This window comes from Bacillus rossius, chromosome 5, assembly GCF_032445375.1.
Source record: "Bacillus rossius redtenbacheri isolate Brsri chromosome 5, Brsri_v3, whole genome shotgun sequence".
Classification (NCBI taxonomy): domain Eukaryota; kingdom Metazoa; phylum Arthropoda; class Insecta; order Phasmatodea; family Bacillidae; genus Bacillus; species Bacillus rossius.
In genome coordinates, this window is record NC_086333.1 from 5,423,672 (window position 1) to 5,451,328 (window position 27,657).

Consider the following 27,657-nt stretch of genomic DNA (forward strand, 5'->3'; position numbering starts at 1 on the left):
ATTATTTCATTTCAAGCGTTCTGATTATAGTTTTCTCTGCGAGGTCAAAACCTAATGGTCATAGAAAATGTTCTGGAGGGAAGCACGAGAGAAAAGCTGATCACTTCCTGGTTCTGTCTGTGGAAGAGTGTTGCTTGTTGCGGCAGCACACCCCATTACAAGGTTACGTGGACTCGCGCTGCCTCCAGCTGACCAGTGGCTCGATTCTTAAATGCACTTGTTTCGTCTTGTCATGACTCCCGCTCGCGACAACCCGCGTTCCCCCAGTACCGGTATTCTCAAATTCTAAAAACACAGGTACTTGTCGCAGCCTCCGAGCACTGCGGACTACTAGGCGGTACCTCTAGTGTTGAATGCTGGGGATTACATTATCTTACCTGAATACCGACGAGTCGAAACGGTCGAAATGCTGGACTCGCACGTGTGACAGCATTCTTCCGTATATGTTCACGTTTTTGATCATCGAGAAATGTACCAAAAATTTTGGTGTGTCAAATGAACTATTTCATAGTAAAACTACCCTGGAATATACTTTGTATACCTAAATAATTATATTTTAAAATAATCTATACTCAAAAACGTTTTTGTCACACTAGAATTACATTACATTTATGAGGTACTTTGATATTGCATAATATATAATTTACCTTAGGAAAAAGTTGTTATAATTTCAGTTTTTCCTCTCATTGCTGTTACAACCTTTAATGCAAATGTATGGCCGTTTGTTGTGTTATTTCAAACTAATGAGGCTTTAGATTTTTTAAACTTTAGTTTAAAATAATAAAACACAGTAATTTAAAAAAAAATGTATATTAACTTTTTACCTGAAATAAATGTCAGTATAATATAAATGGCGATATGAGCCTAATGTTATTCTTATGGGAATACAATTTTATGGTGGATTCTTGTGATGGCTTGCCAATCGCGAGTAATCGGTTATGTTCGGGCGTATTCACCTCTCGATGGCTATGATCGGGACCTCACCGGAAATTTTAGATTACTCCACATCCACAATCTTTGAAGCCACTTTTGGGAAAATAAGTAATTATTAAACTAGAAAATCTGAAGAAAAAAAAAGAAAAGAATTCATCAAAAAGTAACTTTTTAATTTACTGGTTTATTAAATTTAATTCCATCCTTGGTTTATACTTTCTTGAAGAAAAATTACTAATTAAATTAAATATGGCGAAAAACCCTTTAAGAGTCATTAATTTTTCATTTACCAGCCTCCAATTAATTCGATCGATTCCTGTCTTTGATTGAATCCTTGGTAAATGCAAAGATGTTTATTTTTGGAAAAACATTTTTTAATTAAACATGGTGAAAAATTCAAAAAGAGGATTAAATTCCTCATTCACCAGCCACCAGTTAGAAGCCGTTGCCACCTTGGCTACCATATTGGAAATTCGTAATTATTAACCTATAATTTAAGAAAGAAAATCAGCAATTAATTAAATTATTGATTCAATCGATTACTATCCTTGGTTCGATACTTAATCAATGCCAAAATATACTAATAATTTCCATTATAAAATTATTTATTTTAATTTAACATTGAAGTGAGAGGTTCATGGAAAAAATCCACAAAATTACAAATAAAAACTTATTACAGTAGTATAGTTTGGGGGCTCCGGGGACAGGCGCAGGCGCGTGGAGCCGAGAGCCGAATCACCATCCTCTATTGTGATGTCACGGCGGCTATCTTGGATGTCCGTGACCTTAACCTTTGCCCTTGACCTTAACATTTGAACTTGACCTTGACCCGGGCGGCCATATTGGATCCGCCATCTTTAAATTGAGTGCCCCACTCATTGTGATGAAATTGTCTTCTCTGTCGCCATATTGATTTTTTTTCTGTTTCACTGGAGGCCACCATCTTGGATACCGTCGATTTAGTTTCTGCTAGAGAGCACCAGCGTCATTCTTGATTTTTTATTCTGTTCCACTGGAGGTCGCCATCTTGGATACCGTCGACTTTGTTTCTGCTGTTTGTTCCTAGAGAGCGCCAGCGTCTCTCTGTCTCATCACATAAGGTCGATGTTCCATTACCTACCATAGCTATTATTGTCCTTATCGACATATTAAATTTAATTTTTTATGCAAAATACATTGGAAGCGCTGTGATTCGAACCATCGCAGCTCTGGTCTCTAGGTTGGAAAACATAAGCCCTTAACCGCACGGCCATCGAGACATTTACCAGACTGAGAATTAAATATGGTATATATAAAAATAACATGCATATTCGGACTTGTAATTTTTTTAATTTGAAATAATATCATCACCTGTTCGAGACAGAACCACCATCTTGTATTAAGACGTAACTGTTGCAATCATCGTTACGGTCGCCATCTTAAAAATAGCGATGCTGGCGCTCTCTAGGAACAAACAGCAGAAAGAAAGTCGACGTTATCCAAGATGGTGGCCTCCAGTGGAACAGAAAAAAATCAATATGGCGACAGAGACGAAAATTTCATCATAATGAATGGGGCGCTCGATTTAAATATGGCGGATCCATTTTGGCCACCGGGGTCAAGGTCAAGTTCAAAGGTAAAGGTCAAGTTCAAAGTTAAAGGTAAGGTCAAAGGTCAAGGTCACGGACATCCAAGATGGCCGCCGTGACGTCACAATCCAGGATGGTGGTTCGGCTCTGTGCTCCACGCGCCTGCGCCTGTCCCCGGAGCCCCCAAAATATACTTCTTATTATATATGCTCATCAGGTAGAAATAAGGAAATTACTATTTTTTTTTTTTTCAATTTCTACAGTCTTTTTAGAAGGCGAAGCGATTCCTTTGCATGTGTTTTCAGGGAAGTTCTACACGACAGTTGATTTAATGCAACGTACAATCAGTGGCCAGATAACAAGCAGTAGGTGGCCAGCCACGTCCAGTTGGTTGATTTGGTTAACTAGGTTGTCTAGTTTTACCAGACACGTGCATCCATTCGGTTGTTCCGGCTAACATGTTAAGTTGTCGGCTAGACACAACCAGACGGTGGTTAGTCACCCCTAGTTGGTGGCCAGGCACATATATTCAGTGACCAGTAGCGCACGACCAGTTGTCTGCTAGACACGTCCAGTTGGTTGTTAGGCACTTTCAGTTTGAGTTCAAGCTTTCACGACTAGTTGGTGGCCAGATGTATCTAGTTGGTGGCAAGGTACGTCCAGTCCGTGGCCAGATGTATCTAGTTGGTGGCAAGATACGCCCAGTCTGTGGCCAGACACGACTATTCAGTGACCAGGAACGCACATACAGTATGTGGCAAGGCACATCGAGTTGACAGCTAAGAAAAAACAGTTGGACATGCAATCGATGGCCAGGTACATCCAGTCGACGTAGACGTAGAGAAATTTGTTATTTTTAAAAAGTTTTGAAATTTTTAGGCGTAGTTTTTTCAACAACAAAAAAGGGAAATGTTGGCATATTTTGGCTATTTTGAGTAAATTTTGAATTTTTTTTTTTTGCAAATTTTTAAATTCAAGGTCAAGGTCATCCAATATGACGTCAAAATTTAAGATGGCGGTCGATGCCTTGGTACCTCAGCCTTGAAGCCTGTCCCAGATAATACTTTTCTATACTACCGTCGACAACCTTCAATTTTCACCCAGAACCCTGTTCCCGGACCAACCTTTACATACTACTAGTGTTTTTGTGCATTATTCTGGCATCCACTTCTTTCATGCCAACAAGCACTTGAATTTGTTGTGAAAAAACCTACCACAATGTTTGCACTGGCTTGTCCAACATGCCAATTAAAATCAGTCTGTCTTTGATGTCTCTGAGGTTGCTAGAAACACTGACGTAACTTCAGATGATGTAACAGAACCTTTTGAAGTCTCCTCTGCTGATTATGATACTGCACGCGTCTCTTGCAGTGATGAGACAGGAGGTATAGCTGCTACCAATACCTCTGTAGCTAGTGGCACACATTCCATTGGGATCTCCGCTGTCGCTTGCGTTGCTGCTGTCGGGATCTGTATCGTTGAGGCTGGACCCTCCTTCCAGGTCGGCTTCTCTTTATACGTTCACGTATTGATGCAGTTAGTGTTCGATATATCATAGGTGGTGAACTTTAATATGTTCTTTGCACAGTAACTGCTTCATATATATTTTAACAAATTGATGATATAGATCTCAATTTTTACAGCATTATATTTTAATATATCTGACAAAATCTTTAACAGTTAGCTTAATGCACAGAAGACAACAGGCCTGTGCTAAGTGTATGCCGCTATGCCTGGTGTTCTCTCACCAGGAAGGTATGTGTGCTGAGTGATGCGGGCGGTTGAAGTTACGCCACTCCAGGGAACACATGCCACTGGTAGTCAACACCGGCGCCAGCGAACTAACACGAGTCTGTGAGCGCCGCTTTCCCTGCACCGAGTTGTCGAGTCACGTCAAGTCACCTGTGCATCGTGGAAGCAGTCGTGCTCTTTATTTTCCTTCTTGTGTGTAAACATATCAGCTCTCAGTAAACGGCATTTGGTAGGAGTAATTTCTTGAATGGAATGGAAGTCGCATGGATTCAGAAACGTGTAATCACAGTGCTGCCATCTGTGGCGGATGGCGCAAACCAAAGTTCACACAGGCAAAAAGAAACGTTAAAGTATCAACTCTTTAGTGAATTTTAACAATATTAACAATATGGGCTTTCAATAATCAGTTTTTTTTTCTTTTATCGGAGCCGTTTCAAAATATAGTTTAACTTTTCAGTCTGGAAATAGAATGATTCGATAGTCAACGTAGCTGCTCCGGCAGCGAATTCTAGTGATTGGTGCGGAAACTATGAATGATTCGCGTTAAGAAATGTAGTTGAATACACAATTTTCGTTTATTTATCACGCTCCAGATTATTTGATTCTAAGTTAAATTTCACGTTTAAGTTTCATATTTTACGTTTATTAGGTGACACGAGAACACATGAATTTGCTTGTTCCCGAGGTCAGATGTTTACACATCACTGCCGAGTAGTGAAAGACTCGCTCATTTTTTTCTTCAAATATAATATATAAGAATGGAAAATTGTATACAAAAAAATAAATGGCTAAAGTATGCAATTTTATATATTAGTTTATATTTTCAATTGACAAACTTATTACTTCATGGCAGTTAACAATTTGCATATGCAGTCAATTTTATTTTGTATTATTTTTTATATGTACTGCATACAATTACAATTTTAGTTTGTATATTATTTTACAGTGTGTACTATGACCACGAAAAATATTAATTCCTTTGTTTCTAAAAGTATTGTAACAAAGCAAAAACAAAAGGAATTTTATTGAAAAGCATTTTTATTTTTTAATTCGATTTTGGGCTACACTTACTGTAAAAACATTCTATGCAATTATATTCAAGGCTCCATTCTTACAATCAAATCCTAGGAACTAAAATTTAATGAACTTTTTTTTAACAATCTTATCAGAAAAAATTATTTAAAATAAAAATAGAATCAAGTCTATATTGGTTTAAGTACTGAAATAAATACTTTAATAATTTAATCTGACGTTCAACAAAAACGAGCTGTCAAGCTAGTGTCATATGTGTTGTTCTTCCTCGGAAATAGCTCCGCATTTTGTTCACTCATGGTTAGATGGGACAAAACAGCACAAGCTAGCTTTTATAGTCTGTCATGCTTTTTTTGCAGTACAGAATAACCGGCAACTACTGTTGCCAGATAGATACTACCTGGCTTCTTAACATTAAAAATATTGTTTTGTATATCATCGCTAACTATAAGATTTAATTGATTATATTTTAACTACTTGCTGATTTTTATAAGACCACAAATTAGTGTGTATTGACAAAATTATCATCTTTTATTTAAGTCTATTTTAAAAATTATTATTATTGATAAATACCAATTTTTTTACAGGATAAACTATTCATAGTAGTCAATTCCTATATATTATCAGGTATTTTGTAAAATTATATGATACTCTCATAAGAACATAAAATTTAGTATCAAATTATATAAAATGTTTACAAAACATTTTAGACTAAGTTTTCAGTTACGTCTCCCTAGAAAAAAAATTATCATTATAGATGATGCTCTTGATTTAATACAACAGTATAACGTATTTCCAAAATCATAATTCAAAATCTCGTTTATCTAATTACAACTAAACATTTATATTAAAATAATTTATTTACGTCACAAAGCGTGTCTTAAACGTTTGGGCTCTACGGTTTATATCTGGCAACAGAGCACACTGAAACAAGGACAGCGCTAGTGGCTGCACACTGCAATATAAAGACGAGAGACACTATAGTCTGGAATTTCTGTGACCGGCTGGCGGACTATAAGTTATTGTATAAAGATGGCGCGCGCTCAGGCGGCATCCCAGAGGATGCACTTAGAAGGAAAATCTACCCAGTAAATAACAATTACGATATTGGTTTTGTTAGCAAGTCACAAGCTGGAGGAACTGGTTCGGGGGCCGCGCTATTGTCTTTTGGGAATTTTTTTATTATTGTTCGGTTACATCCGCACCTTTGTGAAGTTTTCTAATAAAAGGATGGCTCATAGAATTAAAACCTATTTTACTTTTTTTGTTTAGAAAAAGCTTTCATTAAATAATAAGAATTTATTAGCAATATTAACATGGCTAGCTGAAAACAATTATTGACCTACAACAATTTATCGCCTAAAATGTTTCTGATAACTGGGCTAATACAAAGCATGATCACCATGAGCGTTAGAAGGAAATCTTCACACTTCAATAATCCAATAGTACGATGAAGGCAAATATTTAGTATGAAAAGCAAAACAAAAACGCCCACAACGGAGGATCACTGCAGTGACATATGAAACATGATGGCGGTAAACCTGCAAGAAGTCTTACAGTTGACTGACTATCTGCATCATTAGTTATTGCCCCCCCCCCCACCCCTCCCACCCTAACCCTCACTGCAATCCAGCGCCCCACTTCTGAGCTTTGCACTTTCCTTTTTCGTTACGCCCTGATGAGTCATTTCCTTGACTTAGTCTACCACCTGTAAGTGTTACCTCACAAATAAAATTAAAAAAACAAACACTTTGGCAACTGTCAACTCATTTCAGGCTATGAGTCTTATCAGTATAACTATTTTTAGACAAGGTTAGCCTTAAATCTTGGTTGTTTTTTTTTTAATTTTTGTTACGGTTTGATATTTTTTACGGATTTGGGCCCGTCACTCAATAAGCGATCGAAGTATAGGTTTTCTTCACCCGTTTTTAATTTAAACAATTACACCTGTAATGTTTTTTTTTTCTCTTGGAACTAAATATTATCGATTTAGATTAGAAACCAGCGTGTGGCTAGGTCTAAACGATGACTAATCTAAACTATGAGACGTAGATTTAACTTAGTTGACAGGAAATTTTATAGCTTATGCCGGTTCCTTAACAGAGAAATCCAGAAAATGAAGGCTTCTTGCAGTGAACTAAAGTTTTAGAAACACCCACACTGTAACATTAATGCTTAAGTAAAACATGTGTGAATCTTAAACTTTTTTACTTAAATGTTTGTGTCTTACTTAAGGGGGGAAAACATGTGTAGACATGCGCAGTAGAAGTGAAACATTTTGGTGAAACGCTTGGTGGTAGTTAATGGTTAGAAAATCTATTTAAAGTTTGTCTTGTAGTAATATAAAAATCTTTAAAGAAACGTTGTTGAGTGCGATGTGCACGCATGAAGAGACTCGCAAAAGAGCATTCACGAGGTCAACATTGTCTTGCATTTGTTCGATGCGGACGTGTCTGCGGCACGGGAAGACCACCCAGACTACACGCACGGATCCACTGCACCTGATAAGGCAGCTGGTCCTCTTCTCTGAAAGAATTCACGAAACACAGTTTGCTCACTTGTTTGTTCATAACAAATGCTTTAGTGGCTTGGTAACTGACTGAGCATAACCTGAGAAAGTGAATATCCGGGTTTATAGGCATGGCCACTATGAAGTAGAGTTCCCAAATTTTTTGTAGACCAATGTTCGTGAATCGCAGTGTAGGTCCCTCTATCTTGAATATTTGAAGCGTTCATCGATTCGCGGTAGCGTTTAAGATCAAGCCCTTAACAAATCCATATTGTCTTCGTTGAAGAAAATTCTTAAAAGAAAGAATGTTTGGAAATGTCAACAGTGTACATCCACCCGTCCTCGCATTCATTGGCGAGTGGCAAATACAGCGCTTCGTGTCACTTCTTGCTCCATTAAGTTTTATGTGATTTGGTAGGAAAATATAAATAATATAATTATGTTTGTTAAAGTATGTTTTGATTTCTTGTTTCTGATGTATCAAGACTTATAAAGCAATAATGCCTGCTGATGTGTTTAATATAATTATTTTTTTGGTAGGCTGTCATACTGGAAGAGGATGATGGTATATCTAATGGCCTCCTGATTTTGAGACCACGTCTCATAAGCTTGTTATTTGCCTACATTGCATTTTAATCGCAAATTATACTAACACAGTCCTGAGTTGGTTACGGTAGTCCTTCTTCACCGGGAATGCTTGGCCCACGTGCTCGTAATTGACTCTTTAGTAAGCACAAAACATACCAAATATGGCTCTTTGGTAGGCTTGAGACATACCTAGTATGGTCACTGCAATATTTATGGTTTTCAGACTCTTGGTATACCCAAAATTATATTAACTGCGCATTAAATGGCACTAAATGAACAATAATGAAGAGAGTATTGCATTTAAGTCTTAATGGTAGTGATCGGTTATTGCTTAGTTTGTATTGTATGTTGTCCTTGCTGGAAGCAGGGATGATAGTGTGGTTATGTTGATGTGGTGGTGGAAGAATGTACTATTTTTTTTTTTGTTATCTCTTCTAGACTTAGACTAGAGGTTACTTATTACACAGCAGTTAAGTGGTTCTTAGCATACTGCCACGTAAGAGGCCTGCTACACGAACTGAAAAGCATTTTTTGGTTGCTATTTGCTAAGCTGAATTTATATCAAATTAAATATTATAGTTTTATATTTCAAAAGGGAGAGATGTAACTTAACTGATATACGAGAAATTCTCAGCTTCTTGCACTAATGATCTATCAAAAAATAAACAAACTAAATTAAATAAATTATGAGAAATAAAGAAAGATTGTTTTTGATATCAAAAATACTTCTCATATTACATTTTTATTAATAGAATTTAAGTATATTTTATTTAGCCTTCATTATGTTATGGTTGTTCACCCATGACACAGACTTCTATTATTTTAATAGGCCTATATTTTTACCAAGATAAATTATATTGAATAAAATTATATTTTATAAATAATTTAAAGGACTCCGTAATTTTTACACTAGTGTTGCATCGAACCAAGAACTATTTTAAACTATTATAAACTTTCTAATAAAAAGTTATTTTTTGTATTCGTGGAACCTTTGTGAGGCTTTTCTCCCTATAACTTTGCCTGGAAGTGAGTGTCAGAAGAGCTGGATTAGTTCTGCACAGTTTCTACTGTTACAAATGTGTGTGTGGTCTCGTAAGAGCGACGGATGGCAGGGAAGACGTTTTCGAGAGTCGAGGGTTGTACTGTGGTGCGACATTATTCCATAATGGAAAATGATAGTTTAAAAGGGCGCACTAAAAGAAGTATACTGACGCGTAGTACATGCTACATTAGTCACAGTGTGTATGGTAAAAAGTAACCTTTGATTTTCAAGACATAAAACTAGCATTAACGTAACATCACCTCATTCTCAAAGTCTACCCTTATAGGATACTAAAGACTTTAAACATTAAGGAAAATTATTAGTATGTTTTTTTTTGCTGCAAAAATTAATTTATTTCTAAGTAAAACAAATAAATGATTAATTTTATACGTTTATTAAAATGCTTTAAAAAATCACGTATTATTTGGGCGAAAGGCACATTAACATGTACATAATATATATAATGTACTAAAATACCAAGGCCACCACTTTTAGTCTCGTAGCAGTTCTATCATGACCGCAATCTGAGTTTGACCTAAGGAAAGCGCACCAGCTGATCCTACACGAAGGAGCGTGAATCTTTTTGATATGTGCGACGGTGTCGACCTTAACCGATATCTTAAAATTTTCATTCAAGTAGACAGCATATTTTCTTAAATACATCGTGAAGAATAAACGATTACGCACTGGCAAAGAAATATTTTCTTTTGTTTTATAAAACACGAATAATATTAAATACCAACAAAATAAAAAAAAACAACAGAATTATTGGTTTGTTGCGCTAGCTCAATCGATACTTATGCTTTTAAGGTTAATTAATAGCTTATGATATTTATATTTATTTAAATTTGAAAAAACCTTCATAAAGTGTTATGGAAAGGATATTTTTGTACATTTGTTTTATATTTCGAAATATAATTCACGAAATTATTCACAGATTGTTGTGAAAACCTTTTTTTTTTTAGAAATGTGCACGTGCCTTATTATTTATTAAAACATTTTTTTTAATTACTAAAATTTACATTAAAAATAAAGTAACAAGTAAATTATTAATTATTGATAATAAGGGTGTCCGGCTTTCGCCGCCATTGTCTGAGGCGGCTTGTCGTGTTTGTTTTAGCCACTTCAAACGTGAAGTGTTCAACAACGCTTTATTTGACATTACAGTTGCCATTGTCGGGGTAGTAGTCTCCTACGTATAGCAGTAAACATGTCTACGAATAAACACAACTGCTGCCCAGATTCTGAAGACAGTATCAGCAACAGAATTTCGCCAACATTCACTAGAAAAGTTCATTTACAAGCAAAACCTTTTATTAATTGCTTCATTAAAAGCATCTAAATGTTTCCATATGCTAACAGATAATTTAATATTCAACATTTGTTTTACTTTTCACTTACAGCAATTTACCCGTGTTCATAATTTCTTGAAACAAGCGCGGTTTGTAATCCATAGCTCTTTAAGGAAGTATTTAATTATTTACTTCATTTTAAGTCCAAACTTTATTAATAAATTATTGCCTGAGTATTTTTAACGTGAATTCATGGTCGCACAAGTGTTACATTTTCCCCAAGGATTCTCAATCGATAAATAAGGAATTCCTTAAGCATTTATTGTTAATAAGTCAGTGCGTTTATGTTAATATAGCATGTTCGTTATAAGTAGTCTATGGGCTACCAGTGATCTAGCTGTTGTCAAGTTACGATAGTGAATACTTACAATAATTTAACTTTGAATGGGATCCGATACAAAAAAGAGAGCAATTAGTGTGACAATTTCTGCAACATATGAAATGAAAACAAACTTTTTTAGTTACCTAATTTTCTGGTAAAAAAAAATATTAACGAAATCGTAGGGCTATTTTAACCACGTATTTTGTTGCGAAAAAGTGCACATACTAAAACAATTATAAGTAATGAAACCATCTTCCAAATTTTTAAAACTTATATACCACGAATAAATCCCCCCTCCCCTGCGGTGCAAAAGTACAAACCTTTGAAAACTTATACAGTAACCTCTACTCTGTAACTTTTCTTCCAAATATATAACACCACAGAAGTCACATGGTATATTGTCGTTATGTGATGTTTCTGACAAAATTTCGTTTATATAGGTCTCACTTTCTTTACTCATTCTGCACTGACGCTTCTGTTTTCTATCAAACTTTGCATAAGGATTTGTTGGCTTGTTTCTTATCAGTACCGACTTGTTAAAAGTCAAATTCTTATTATGTCTTGTTTTTTTAATGTGTTCCGGAAATGCTCACTGCAATATACAACTGCTGTTACATTTTCTCCACGTTCCAAATTTGTCAACGATACGATCTCTCCATTACCCCGTTCTCTAACCACCTTCAAGGGCGTGTTGTTCATTGGAAAACCGCTCGCTACCAGATTGTACATGTTCTAAGGCTGGTCCTGGATAACAAACTGACTGATACACTACTCAAAATGTCATAAGAATTATCAACAAGATCATTATTTAAACCCATAGCAGGAGATTTAGAAAGGTCCTCTGATTCTCCTCAAGAAAATGTAATTTCTATTTCTAGCCATGAAAAAAAAAACAATGATTCCTCGACAATTTTATTTTATCGCTCCATGGCATTCTCATGTTCATAATTTTGCAACATATTACACTGCCCTTCTCACACAGATAAGGTTAAAGTCAAAGTTCAACATCAAGGTCAAATTTCAAGGTCAAGGTCAAAGTTCAAGGTCAAGGTCAAATTTCAAGGTCAAGGTCAAATTTCAAGGTCAAGGTCAAATTTCAAGGCCAAGGTCAAATTTCAAGGCCAAGGTCAATTTCAAGGTCAGGGTCAAAGGTCAATGCCAACAGTCGAGGTTTAAGGTATGGTGACTAGAAAATTATATGTACTAACATGTCATCAGCACACTCAAGCAGATATAAACAAGATGGCGGACATGATGTCATACTAGTTGACGATATATACCTTGTTATTGGTGGTGGTAGGTTCGTCTAAAGGTGGCTTATGTGGAGGAAGGATCTGATGTTTTTTTTAGTTTTTTGCTCTTAGCGGTTTAGAACCAAGGACAGGAATCGAAATAATCGATCAGTATTCTAATAAGTACATTTTTTGATGAATTTTGGAATTTTTCTCGAATCTGTAGCACTAAAATTATGTATTTTCAAGATGGCGGCCGTCACGAAAAGTGCAACGGTGGTTTTAAGGATTTTTATTATTTAATTCGGTTGATTAATTTTTTTAATGATTTTTAAATTTTTTCCCGAATCTCTAGCAGTAAAATTACGGATTTTCAAGATGGCGGACATGACGTCATGCTCACTGGCGATATATATGCTTTGAAAAAAGTGGTGGGGATCAGTCTGCCAGCACTCACCACGGGGGAAGGATCGGTCGCCATTTTTAATTTTTTTTGCCCTCACCGGGTTCGAACCGAGGACTCCGAGCTCCGTGTCGTAAATGTTTGTTTTTTGAAATATTTATATTAAAATTTTATTATTTAATTGTTTTATAAATTTTAATTTTTTTTCATTAAAATCTGATAGTAAATAAAAAAAGTTAAAGATGGTGGCCGTAACGATAATTGCAACTATGACGTCATACTTCAAAATGGCGGATAACACAACGCCGGAAAGTTCGGGAAAACAAAATGATGTCATCTAAAATGGAGGATCCAAGATGGCGGATCCAAAATGGCCGCCGGGGTCAAGGTCAAATGTCAAGGTCACGGTACAACTTGTCCCGTTACGCTGTGTCCCGTTACGCTCATCCAAGATGGCCACCGTGACGTCACAATGTAAACAATCTTTAATCCACAGCCTGAAGCCTGTTTCCGGAGCCCCCAATATATACTACTACATAACATTCCTGATGATTTAGCAAGACACATGTTAGTACAGCCTGGATGCTCTACTTTTATTTATGGTGCTTTCTGCATTTCATGATATAAAGAATAATGTTTTAATCATAATATACGGATATAAAATTGCGTTTGGGTGCAATAGTGTACTTTTAAACTTTAGCATTTTATTGCAGGCATACATAAAAAATTGTAAATGGTAAAGAAAGCTTGAGTATATCTATTAATTTCCACCCTCCTCAAAACCCGAATTTTTTAAGTTAATGCAAGGCACGGGTACTTACTGTAACGTTATTTAAGACGTTTTAAGTCGTTCAGCTAATAACGAATCCCTGCTGAACAAGCCACAACTCAATCTACCCAGTTTAAAAGAATTTTGAGTGACATTATGTAAATTGACATTACTAGTAGGCCTACTACTTTTGAGAAGTGTTAAATTTAAGACACGCACACCTTAAAATATTTTCGGTATGGTAAGTAATTTATAGTTAATTATGTTTTTTAATAAATATATAAGATTACATATAATTAGCATACAAAAGCTCAAGCCAGACCTTGTTTTTTGTTACACTAGTTTTATACATTTATACACATGGCATTTAAAAATTGGTTTTTCGTAATGTGAAACTTTCAAATAGTGTTTCAAGTTTGTGTAGTGTTTTGAATTTCGTTTATGAATAGCGTGGAATGGGCTGTATCTTCATTGATAAACAGGTTGCAAGCACGTTGAAGTATTAACGCACAGGCGTGGAGCTGGTGCAGGCGAACAGTCAGGCACGCGCTCGACACACTCTGCGCTGGCGTTTACCCGTCAGGAAATTCAAGTCCTATTAGCCGCAGGTGGGCCATTATGCAATGAATATCCCAATTCCCCACCTCATTAATCATCCACCCGCTTGTTGCTGGTCGGTAATTTAGAACTCTGAGTGGAAGCGTGCTTCTTGGTAATTAGCAAAGCATGCGTGATAGCATAGGCACTCATTCAGGGTGGCGAACTGCAAGATGTTATCTTTGTAGTGTTTATTCTCTTGCATTCTCTGTCGCGTGAGTAATGCAACATTGAATTACCCGACACATTATTTTTTATCAGTTTAAAATAATTTGTTACGTCATTACTATACAAAATAAAACATTATTTTTTACTAATCAACTACGGGAGTTATTTAACACTAACTACGGCAGCATAAAAATACTCAAAAATTAATTATCGCTAGCATATTTTAATACAATTTTATAAATAATTATTTCTCTATAGGATTTGTATGCAGCCGTAGTTATTGTTACATAATGCCTGTTAGAATTAAATCTAATGTATGCCTCAAATCAAATCATTAATACAACCATTATTTAAAATATTTTTAATAAAAATAAACAGATATTTCCCCGCTTAATTTTATAAAAATACGCGTAAGCATTTAACTGGGATTTAACAACAACACGGTATAATTTGAACGTGCCTTATTTTCATATTTTCCAGGTCTCGCCTTCTGATTACTTGACTGAAGTTGCGTGGTGTTTTTGTGTTATTGCCACGACGGTTTGGGAATTATAAGAGATGTTTCAGAATTCTTATGATAATATTTATTTTAGGACTTTTAAGCAATAATGATTTTCTGTCTAGTGAAGCGTTGTTCTGAAGGCAAGCTGGCGCAAAAGTACGTGAAACACTAAGAGTTTTCTGCACCATCATAAAAATCAAATAAAAACAAGAGATTATTGACATAAGAGCTGCTGCTAAGAGTAGCCTCATCCATATTTACAATTTAGAAAAGTTGGCTGATGTTCATGTATTAAGATGACTTCTGCTATTTGTATCAACTACGAGTCAGTCCAAGGTGAGTTGGCATTTGGTGAAGGATTGTATATACGTGCTGAAGACTAGGAAACTTTGAACCACTTTATTAAGCCATTAATACATTGATACCACAGTGTTCCTTATCTGATCGTGAAAATCGTTACCAACTATTCCAGTTAATAAATATTTAATTCCTATTATAAAGAATGGTAGGCTCTACGACCAATCATATGCAGTCAACAAGTGTCAATTCAAACAGTTGCAAAGAAAATCAAGAATTCCATAAATGTTACGCCTCGATTCATGCTGACACTGAACACTGCACTGTAGCCTGCTACCCCGTGCCGGGGCGAGCAGCCCACGTCCGTCCCTACCAGCACACCCAGTTACACTCATTCTGTTTGAACCCCGCTGACTGACTTTACCATGGATAGTCGCGTAGACACGGTAGGGATGCAAAAACTAAAATAAAATGCTTGCTTATGTGTTGAGTAGATTATTGCAGCATTCGTAAATTTATTCTGACACATAAAAAAAAAAAAAAATTATGATACACGGACTACTTACAAGTGGCATAAAATACATAAAAAAAATATAAAAAATTACAATCCTGACGTGATGCCTGGCCGTAGCGATCACGTTACCTACAACACCAAGGCCTGGCGTTCGCATAAGTCTAAGTCCGTACTTGAAAGACACGGGGGAGAGGGGGAGTCCACACCAAAGCTTGCCTACCGTCCCAAACCAACTTCTTATTCCACCAATAACAAATTAAATTTTTACTTACAGTAATTCTCGCCGTGTAGTAGGAATTTACCGAAACTGTGGCGCCTCCGGGTACCCGGGCTGTAGACTCGGCGTAGGTGACACATGTAGCACAGTCAAACGGCAGCGGGCTTCGCACTTCGGGACGAGGTGCATTAACACTCGCGTCTCACGAAAAGTTTAAAATCGCTTACGGTAAATACGTGGCCGTTCCTTCCAAATTATAAATAAAAATCAGCTGATACAGGCCGCGGCCACGATAGTTACACATAGCAGTCTCCAGGGTTAACAGCTAACAACGGCCGTGTGGGTCGCGTCCATACTCCCGTGGACGTAGCTACACCGACACCCCATATTCATGGAACTATCAGCTGTTCCGTCTTCGGTCAACGCCCGCGAGCCACTGTCTTCGCCAGAGTCCAAACAGTCTCTCCCCCGCAATCGTCACACACCCGTGATGTCATCCACCTCCCTCCGCTAATTCCTCTCTTTCATACGCGGACAAGTCCATTCAACAGAGGTAAATGGCCGTACGGAAAACCAAAGTCTTTGATTAATTTTAACTGAGACTTTTGAAGACATAAATAAAAATAAATATGAAAGCATTTACTAAAATATTAAGTTAACATTAAAATTAAACATAGTTAAACATCAGACAAACTAACATGAGACACCAGAAGTGTCTCAGCACATAATTCCTTGGACAGAACGAGTTCTTCCTTGATTTTAAAGTCATAATGAGTATGCAAACACTTCTTTATTCATACGAAAGGCCAAAATCTTAGCATAAATATAAATTTCATATCGCCAAAAACACGCGCACACACCAAGCACACGTAGCGGTCTACGGCTGTGGTGATCCTCCTCTTGGTTCGATCCTGTCACTTGGGCGTGAATAACACTTATTTTCATTGTGTTACCTAAGATTCTACAGTTTACCTTGCTTGCTCAGCATTCAAAACCTTCTGTTACTACATTGTAGTTTCATGTACCACCCGGATTCTGTAGAGAGCCTTTTCTTTCGGATGGACTGCAATGACCTGTACCTGTACTTTCGGGCGGGGAATATTTAAGCTTGGTATAAACATGTGTCCAGCTACGCAAGCAAACAGCGGTACAGTCCGGCCATGGTGCGTGAGACGGCAAAGTGAGCGGCAGGTCTCCTCGGGGGTCAATGGGCCCGCTGACCAGCCAGCGAGGAGGGCGAGTAGCGTACGAGCAAGGCCCGCTGACCAGCCAGCGAGGAGGGCGAGTAGCGCACGAGCAAGGCCCGCTGACCAGCCAGCGAGGAGGGCGAGTAGCGCACGAGCAAGGCCCGCTGACCAGCCAGCGAGGAGGGCGAGTAGCGCACGAGCAAGGCCCGCTGACCAGCCAGCGAGGAGGGCGAGTAGCGCACGAGCAAGGCCCGCTGACCAGCCAGCGAGGAGGGCGAGTAGCGCACGAGCAAGGCCCGCTGACCAGCCAGCGAGGAGGGCGAGTAGCGCACGAGCAAGGCCCGCTGACCAGCCAGCGAGGAGGGCGAGTAGCGTACGAGCAAGGCCCGCTGACCAGCCAGCGAGGAGGGCGAGTAGCGCACGAGCAAGGCCCGCTGACCAGCCAGCGAGGAGGGCGAGTAGCGCACGAGCAAGGCCCGCTGACCAGCCAGCGAGGAGGGCGAGTAGCGCACGAGCAAGGCCCGCTGACCAGCCAGCGAGGAGGGCGAGTAGCGCACGAGCAAGGCCCGCTGACCAGCCAGCGAGGAGGGCGAGTAGCGCACGAGCAAGGCCTGCTGACCAGCCAGCGAGGAGGGCGAGTAGCGTACGAGCAAGGCCCGCTGACCAGCCAGCGAGGAGGGCGAGTAGCGTACGAGCAAGGCCCGCTGACCAGCCAGCGAGGAGGGCGAGTAGCGTACGAGCAAGGCCCGCTGACCAGCCAGCGAGGAGGGCGAGTAGCGTACGAGCAAGGCCCGCTGACCAGCCAGCGAGGAGGGCGAGTAGCGTACGAGCAAGGCCCGCTGACCAGCCAGCGAGGAGGGCGAGTAGCGCACGAGCAAGGCCCGCTGACCAGCCAGCGAGGAGGGCGAGTAGCGTACGAGCAAGGCCCGCTGACCAGCCAGCGAGGAGGGCGAGTAGCGTACGAGCAAGGCCCGCTGACCAGCCAGCGAGGAGGGCGAGTAGCGTACGAGCAAGGCCCGCTGACCAGCCAGCGAGGAGGGCGAGTAGCGCACGAGCAAGGCCCGCTGACCAGCCAGCGAGGAGGGCGAGTAGCGCACGAGCAAGGCCCGCTGACCAGCCAGCGAGGAGGGCGAGTAGCGCACGAGCAAGGCCCGCTGACCAGCCAGCGAGGAGGGCGAGTAGCGCACGAGCAAGGCCCGCTGACCAGCCAGCGAGGAGGGCGAGTAGCGTACGAGCAAGGCCCGCTGACCAGCCAGCGAGGAGGGCGAGTAGCGTACGAGCAAGGCCCGCTGACCAGCCAGCGAGGAGGGCGAGTAGCGCACGAGCAAGGCCCGCTGACCAGCCAGCGAGGAGGGCGAGTAGCGCACGAGCAAGGCCCGCTGACCAGCCAGCGAGGAGGGCGAGTAGCGCACGAGCAAGGCCCGCTGACCCGCCAGCGAGGAGGGCGAGTAGCGCACGAGCAAGGCCCGCTGACCAGCCAGCGAGGAGGGCGAGTAGCGCACGAGCAAGGCCCGCTGACCAGCCAGCGAGGAGGGCGAGTAGCGCACGAGCAAGGCCCGCTGACCAGCCAGCGAGGAGGGCGAGTAGCGCACGAGCAAGGCCCGATGACCAGCCAGCGAGGAGGGCGAGTAGCGCACGAGCAAGGCCCGCTGACCAGCCAGCGAGGAGGGCGAGTAGCGCACGAGCAAGGCCCGCTGACCAGCCAGCGAGGAGGGCGAGTAGCGTACGAGCAAGGCCCGCGGGTATTGATCCACGACCACGCGACCACGCGGCCTAGTCCATTGCAGGCGCCCGCCAGCGGTGTTTAGCATAGGCGTGAGGTCCACCGCCGCTATTAGCCTGCTGTGTCCATCTCTCCTGTCATCATTCCTTCCGCTGAATGACATGTGCTGTCCGTGTTGGCGGTAGTGGCGGGCAGTATTTCAAGTGGAGCGAGCTGCTCGGCAGGTCCCGGCCGTGACGTCACTACAGCCGGCCAACAGCCGCGGCCCAACTGCTTCGCGTGCAGTTGCTTTCACGTCTTTATTACTTTTAAATTAATGTACTTCACTATGCTGACGAAGAAAGAGTTTTAGTTGATGATGTTAGTTTAAATATGTGATTGACTGGTTAGACATATTTCAAGACATCAATTTTTTTAAAGCATTTGAAAGAAACGGAGACTGTAAATAAATGTATTAATTTTTATTTAAATGATTCATTTTTGAACATTCTGTATACATCTATGTCAGAGAGTGTGGTATCTAATACGCATAATATATACACATGTAGCTTGTTTTTCCAATTAATATAGGTCTTTCATTAAAATTGTAAGTTGACATTATTTTTTTTTTAGAAATTTGCCACAAAGTTACCCAAAAGTTATAAATTTTGAGTCTAAAAATAAATGCAAAATTTCTGCATTTCCTAAATTACGTTTATATTAATATATCAGTAAAATTTAAATTTTCTATTTTTACAAAAGTCCAGACTCGTAAAGATTTTAATGTTTTTTTAATGATATTTTCCATCTTTCATAATTATAAACCCTAGAAATGATGTAACTAATTTATTTTATCGAAGACTTGGGTTTGCAACGAGCCAGCTATCACCCATTACATATCACACACTGGCATTGTGACAAGCAGTTTGAACGAAGTACACAACAAGTGTTCACATATCACACACTGGCATCGCGGCTAGCAGTTTGAATGAAGTACACTGCTAGTGGTCACACATAACACACTGGCATCACGGTGAGCTATTCGATCGAAGTAAACTGCCAGCGATAAAAGTAGGCCTATATTTATGGTTAACATAAACCACGTAGGAAAACTAAACCCAGGAATTTCACTAACTAAAATTTCAAATACTTTATGCACCCTGTGGAATTACACATTTTAATCCAAACAATGCGACACTGTAATAAAAGGTAAAATTTACACATTTAGCGTTAGCTTTTTTTCACACTGTCGACATGAAATTCGGGAAAAAACTACATTTTGTGTTCTTTACACATTCCTTTCGTAAAGTCATAACAATGTCACGCAATTTTACAACAAAAGGTCTTGATTTTAAATATTTAGCATTGGTGTAAAAATACACAGGCTCCATGTAAATTATCGTTCTTTCTGAATATTTTAATCCCAGGTTATCCTCTTAAAATACACCAACATGAAGTATCATAAAACAATTTATTATGATAATAATATGCCAACCTGATGTTTGCAATTTTAACCAAACAGTATGCCATTTAAAACACTATCAAGTGTTTTTATTATTTTCCCGGGTGGTTACGCTATGAAAAAGCGATTTTTCACCTTCGGAGAATGTGTATTTTCACACGCAAGTATAATAAGTTATGTAATGTTATTGTGTGTAATTGAAACAAGTATTCTTAATTCATTTACTTTAAAAATTCTGAAATTTTTAGCTTATTATGTAGCCAAACGCTGAAGGTGGTTGCTTTAGGATCACTAGATAGCATCTGTAATAATGATTCTACCCCACTCCACCGCACTGAGGATTTCATAAATATATATCTACAAGAAGGCAAACTAGCGACACCTAGCAGCGAACTACAGGGTCTTCCATGATGACATATAAACTGCATAATTGGTTATTATTTTATGAATGATAGAAACACATATGCCATAGCTTAATTTTTCTCAAAAAAAGGTGTGTTATTTTACATTGTGTTACACATATGCACTGCATAGCATAATTAGCTTAGGACGGCAAGTAACTTATACGGTGTTATTAGGTCACCCGACTGGGCTAGATCAAGACTTGAGTAGCCTTGGAATTTGTAGAGACTGGAAACGTGCGATTTTGGATTGTTTAATGGGACGTGAAAATGCTTTTCAGAGATGGGAATTATTTAACATATTGTATTAGAATTTGGGGAATTAGTTTACGTATATTAGCTACGAGCCTATTAGTTTATAATGTCAGCAAACTGTGTTTGGGCCAGCTGTGGAGTATGTTGGTTTGTGAGGCCCATTTATGCCTAACGTATGAGAAGACCAGCCACCTCTGTTAAGTGGACTTCTTACAGAATGCTGGAAATTTTATACTAATAGTAGGTCTGTTATTAAAACTAATGTATTTTGACTATAAACACCATCAAATAAATAAAACAAATCTAAATTTAATTTAAGTCATACTTTTCATTAATGGTAATGATTTCAAGAATTTAAGATTACTTTTATAATGTTTTCAGGAAGAGGATGGAAATTCTCTTTTGCAAGTAATAAGTTTTATTTTGGATGTGCTAGATTTATTCAATGCTTTAAGTATTTTAAAAATACTCTTACGCTGTCATCAATGATCGATGCTCAACAGTAAAAAAATTAAAAGTAAACACAATTAAATTGGTAAAGTAGTTAATGAAATTTAAAAAATTATTGTTACTAATTTTAATTAATAGATTTTATATTAATATTATTTTGTCGATTTTAAAGAAATACTACATAATGTAGCCGTTACCATGATGTGACATCAGGAATTTTTTTATATAGTTTTTCGTTTTATGGTTCATAGACCCCAAAACCATCGTCAACAATTTTGTAGACACGATAACTGTCGCAATTTTTCACAAATCACTGCCAAACTCATACATAGTATCCAGTAATTGAAAATCTCGGTCAATTTCGTTAATGGGCAATATCCAACTAAATGGGTAGAATTGGGAAAAGGGTTTTTGAAAAACAGAAAAATCGCTCAAACTCCCAAAATATGAAACATATCACATACGTCTGAACATATTATAACTCTTAGGAGTAATACCAAAGTCTTTTGTCTGAATAAGTTTTTAATACGACTTACCATAACTGCAAGAGGTTGAAAAAACAAGGGTTGGAGGAAGAAAAAAATAATAACTCCCTTCGTAGGCACGACGTCAAATTCGTTTGAATTGTGTGTTAGTTTTATAATTTTTATCTAACAATTTTGTCTGAAACAATTTTTGGTCATACAAACCATTACTGCAAGTGGTTGAAAAAACCTAGGGTTTAAATAAGAAAATTAATAAAATATCCCTAGCATGTACTCTATCGAATTAATAATTTTTTTTCTTTAACAAAATATAAAAATGGAGACGGAATGATATGGTTTAGTAATGATACACTGAACTCGCACTTCGTAGCACCAGGGGTCCAATCCCAGTCAGATTTTCTTGATTTTGTTTTCCTGCGATTTTTTGTATTCATTCCAGGAACATTTTATTTATTTTTTAATACGTTTGTCCGCATGTGTTGTGTTTCCGCATCGGAATACTTCGTTTTGCAACGATGTTAACTCCAGGAAACAAAATAGTAAACCGTTATTGTGTTGTATAAAAGTAATAAATTGCTTATAATATAACATATGTGTCGCCAATTTAGCTTCCTCTTCAATTTATTGACTTACACAAACAGCGGGTCTACTCGCTGCGGATGGAATATGCCTCAGCAGAGAGCCGACAATAACGATTCATTCGCCGAAGTTAATGTAATGTATCTATACCTCGGAGGCATAAGACACTATGTCACAAAAATAGTTCCTCACTTATTTATTCAAATATTTTATACCCAAAATATGTGCATTTTTGGCAAATAGTATATCTTAATTTTGTGTGTCACTAGAAATAACGTAAACGGTGGTCAAGTTTAATATAGAAAGTGCATTTTGTCCAAAAGTGGACATAGTGTCTTATGCCTCCGAGTTGTTGCTCAGCTGAAGAACGTGTGCAGTGAAACGGCGCACCAGTTAGCAGAAAAGACAGACATGATCCGGGACCCTGCTTAGGTCCAATCACAGACAGTGACCCCGTGGCAAGGGACCAATTAAACGGCCCGTCTGATTGCTTGACCTAAATCCCATTGATTTATACTTGTGTGCCCCCCGCCCCACAATTCTACGACCATCTCCCCGTACATACACACACAACGTTGTTAGCCTTTGGCAGTGGATGACGATTCGACTGATCACACTCGAAACAACCACTGCTTGTTTGCGAGGCACCCTGCTGGACCGAGGGCTGTCTGCGAGGCTGTGTGAGCAAGGCTCGTGACGCGCATTTGTAACATTTCCTGCAGCATCACACACTTCAGCCCTGGGTCTTCCATGGAAACAAAGGGCCCGGGAGCGTACAGTTTTTTCGGGCCACTACCCATTTCATAAAACCCCGAAATTTAAAAGAATAAACAAAAACTATAAACGTTGAAGTGACCATTAAGGTGGGTCTACACTGTGTAACAAAACAAGTTATAAAATGTTATATTACAAAGTTATACAACATGTTACAAAATGAAAAGAATGAAAATTATATTACAAGTTACACAACAAAGTTATATAACTTGTTATGAAAACGCGAAGAAAAATGTTATATAACGCCATGTTTTATAACAAAATAAGTGTTATAAAACAAGCTATATGTTTCCCATGTAGTGTCGGTAAAGATCAAAGGAAGTTAAATAACTTGTTGTATAACATGTTGGCCGTTTGTCCACACTGGTATACATATTTAAAAACATGTAACATGTTATGAAACAAGTTTTATTACTTGTTATATAACTTATTATATAACTTGTTATGTAACATGTTATGAAACAAGTTGTATAACTTGTTGTATAACATGTTACAAATATAACATGTTTTTGTTATATAGTGTAGACCCACCTTAACACTAAACGTGATCTCTGCATATCAAATAACTTGAAAATTTTCCTATTTTATTAGCAATAGACTTGTAATTTTCGTTACCCTGCCGAGGGGAATTTAGGCAAAAAAATCGAGACTCGTCTGGGTCCTTCTTGGTGCTCGGGTCACAAGTATACCTCCCCCCCCCCCCCCCCCCCCCCCCCGTGCCAAATTTTCTTACTAGCCCTCTTAATGTACGGTCCTACTTTTGGTAACGTGCTTTATCAGACTCTCGCACGTGACTTCCTTTGTCGTGATAAAGATTTGAAATAAAATGAAGCTGAATTGGCCTAACGTTGGTTTATATTTTGTTCGGCATATACTAGTTAAATATCCAACTGTAAATACCACGGATATTTGTAACTTTGAACGGGAAACTTGTGAAGATGTAAGGTGTCTTTAGATGACGGGTGAAATCGGACTGTATCGCTTACCAACGGCTGGGGCCTGGGCGGAGCAAGAAGCCCCAGTCAGCTCTGCTAAGGTCTTCTCTTAGTAATCTTTTCTCTGCTGAGAATGCTCATGAAGTATTTAGGTGACAGACAGGGCCTCATCATGTAAGATCGATGGTAAATATTTCAAACAGGACGTATTCAATATTAAATTACATCCAAAGTGCCCATTTAACATACTGTGAATACTGGGTGTGTCTAACTACTAAAACTGCTAGTTTGCTAGCCGCTCCGAGTTTCACTTAGCGGCTATTATATTTTTCTTGTTGTACAGGACTAAGTTGCTTAATCCAACGTTATTTCCAAAATATTTTTGTTTTCTTTGATAATGAAACTCATGACTTAAGTTAAATAAAACTCGTTTGTAAATTAAGCGGTTTATATAACTGCGCTTTAAATAATATTATGTTTTAAACTCTATGTAATTTTTTCTCAAAACAATTTTGTTTTTAGGTCCCATTTTGTGATTACTGATTGTTTATTATTCTCTCAGCATTAAACTTACACATAAGGTAAAAATACTTAACGTTTACTTAATTTTGGCCAGTCACATAGTTTTCTCAAGTTCTAATATATGCTGGTTACTGTAAAACTAAACGGCTGAGTAAAATACGTTCAAGTTAATTCATAACATAATGTATGTTTACTTTAACTGTACTGTTACATCCCGGCTGTGAACTTACAAATCGTTACGATTATATTCAGGCATATAGATTATTAAAAATATTATGTAAAAGAATGTTAAAACAATTGAGAATTAACACACAATTATAAGTTGGAATAACCATTACCATTTAATTAGAGGCTCCTTAAAACATGCGTAAAAAATCGCATTAAAACTTTAAAGCCCAAAAAAAGTAAACGTAGCAATCTCCAGCGTTTACGGTAAGAATCGTACAACAACAAAGTTTAGGTAATCAGGCGTGAAAAGTAAGATAACAATAATTATAACGATTATTATGAATTTTAACTGTTACCAATATACGTTGCAAAATATATATTTTAAAAATAAGAAATTTTGTTAGAGAACACGCGTAAAATGCCATTACTCGTTTCCTGATATTATCTGGTCATCCTACTTGAGGCAAGCACTCTGTTGAATCGGGATGTTGACTGCCGGACCCAGAGCCCGCCACTGGCTCCCCGCGTGGCCTGAACCCTGGCCGAGACACAGCGCACTTCCAGAGCGCACGCGAGCACATGTCGCTACTTGCCACGTGACCAGCCAGGGCACCGCCGCCCGGCCCGGTCCACCTATTACATGACATATCATCCCCTCGTCAAAAATAAGTCTTAAAAGTGATGTGGAACATCTAACCTCGGTAACCAGCAATATAATAAAATTATAAAACTAAGTTGGACGAAATATAACATAATTCCTTTAAAATCGTGAAGCGTGAACAATATACACAAAGTATTTTTATTTTAAAGGAAGAAGGTAAAATATTTTCAGATAAGCGTGGTGGCTGAGACTATACCTGGCGCAAACCCATCAGCGTGGTTGACGAGACTATACCTGGTGCTTCTCCCATCAGCGTGGTGGCTTCAACTATACATGGTGCGTGCCCATCAGCGTGATAACTCAAAATATACCTGGTGTGCGCCTATCAGCGTGGTTGACGAGACTATACCTCTTACGCGCCCATCTGCGTGGTGCCTGAGACTATACTAGATTTTCGCCCATCAATGTGGTGTCTGGGACTATACATGGCACGGGCCCATCAGCGTGGTGGCTGAGACTATAACTGGTGTGGGCATATCATCGGGGTGACTGGGACTTTACCTGGTTGCGCGACTAACAGCATGGTGACTGAGACAATAACTGGTGCTTGCACATCAGCTTGTTGCCGAGACAATATCTGGTGCTCGCACATCAGCTTGGTGGCTGGAACTATACATGTTGCGCCTTATCTGCGTGGTTCTGGTATTATAATTGGTGCTACCTTATCAACATGATAGCCGGGATTATACCTGGTGCACACCCATCGGCGTGTGGCTGAGACCTTACCTGGAATATGCCCATTAGTGTGGTGCCTGAGACTATACCTGGTGCGCAACCATCAGCGTGGTCTCAGAGACTATACCTGGAGCGCACCCATTAGCCTGTTGGCTCAGACTAAACCTGGTGCACGCCTATCAGCGCGGTTGATGAGACTATACATGGTAACCTTCCATCAGCATTGTGTCTCAGTCTATACCTGGGGTACGCCCGTCAGCGAGGTGGCTAAGACTATACCTGGTGCGCAACCATCATCGTATTGGCTTGACTATACCTGGTGCACGCCGATAAACGTGGTTGATGGGACAATACCTGGTGCGCGCCCATCATTGTGGTGCCTGAGACTATACCTGTTGTGCGCGCATCTGGTTAGTGGGTGGAACTATACAAGGTGCGCACCCACCAGTGTTGTGGCAGGGACTATAATTGATGCGTGCCCATCGTCTGGAAGCTGGGACTATACTTGGTGCGCACCCATAGGCATCTAGGCTGAGACTATAAAGATGTGCGCACGCATCAGTTTGGTGGCTGGGACTATACATAATGCGCGCCCATCATATTGGTGCTCAGACAATACCTGGTGCACGCATATCAGCTTGGTGGCTGGAACTATACCTGGTGCGCAGCCATCATCGTGGTGGCTGGGACTATACCTAGTGCGTGCCCATGAATGTCGTGGCTGGGACTATACAAAGTGGGTGCCCTTCAGCGTTGGGCCTGAGTCTATACCTGGTGCGCGCCCATGAATGTCGTGGCTGAGACTATAACTGGTGAACAGACATCAGTGTTTAGGACGGGACTTTACCTGGTGTGTGGCAACCAGCGTGGTGGATTGGAAATTACTTGTTGCCCACCATCATAGTGTTTGCTGTGACTATACCTGGTGCGTGCACATCATGGAGTTGGAAAGGAACTATTACTGGTGCGCGGCCATAGCGTAATGACGGTTCTATAACTGGTGCGTGCCCATTAGTGTTGTGGCCGGGAATATAACTGTTGCGCGCTTATCAGTTTGGTGGCTGGGACTATACCTGGTGTGTTTTCATTAACATAGTAGCAGAACTAATACTGGTAGGCGCCTATCTTGGTTATGGTCGGGTCTACACCTAGTCCGCGCCAATCGGCGTTTTGGCCGGGACTTTACCTGTAGTGCACCCATCAGCGTGGAGACCGAGAAAAAACCTTGCGCTCACTCATCAGCGTATTAAAGAGACTATACCTGATACGCGCCCATCAGCATGGTGGTTGGGACAATACCTAGTGTGCGCCAATCAGCATGGAGGCCTGTACTATATCTGGTGCGGGCTCATCTGTGTGTTGGCCGGGTCTATAACTAGTGAGCGCGCATTAGCTTGGTGGCCGGTACTATACCTTATGCGCCTTCATCAGTCTGGAGGCCGGGTCTATACCTGTTGCGCGCACATTATCGTGGTGCCCGGAACTATACCTGGTGCGCTTTCATCAATGTGGAGGCTTGGAATATACTTTGTACGTGCCCATCAGCATGGTGCTTGGAACTATACCTAGTGTGCTTTCATCAATGTGGAGGCCCAGAGTATACC

At 39.6% G+C, this 27,657-nt stretch overlaps 1 protein-coding gene across 1 annotated transcript in view; it reads left to right on the plus strand.

Moving 5' to 3' along the window:
- The window catches only part of LOC134532208 (uncharacterized), an 806,722-nt gene that overhangs the window by 774,287 nt on the left and 4,778 nt on the right, over nt 1-27,657 (plus strand). The window lies entirely within an intron of this gene.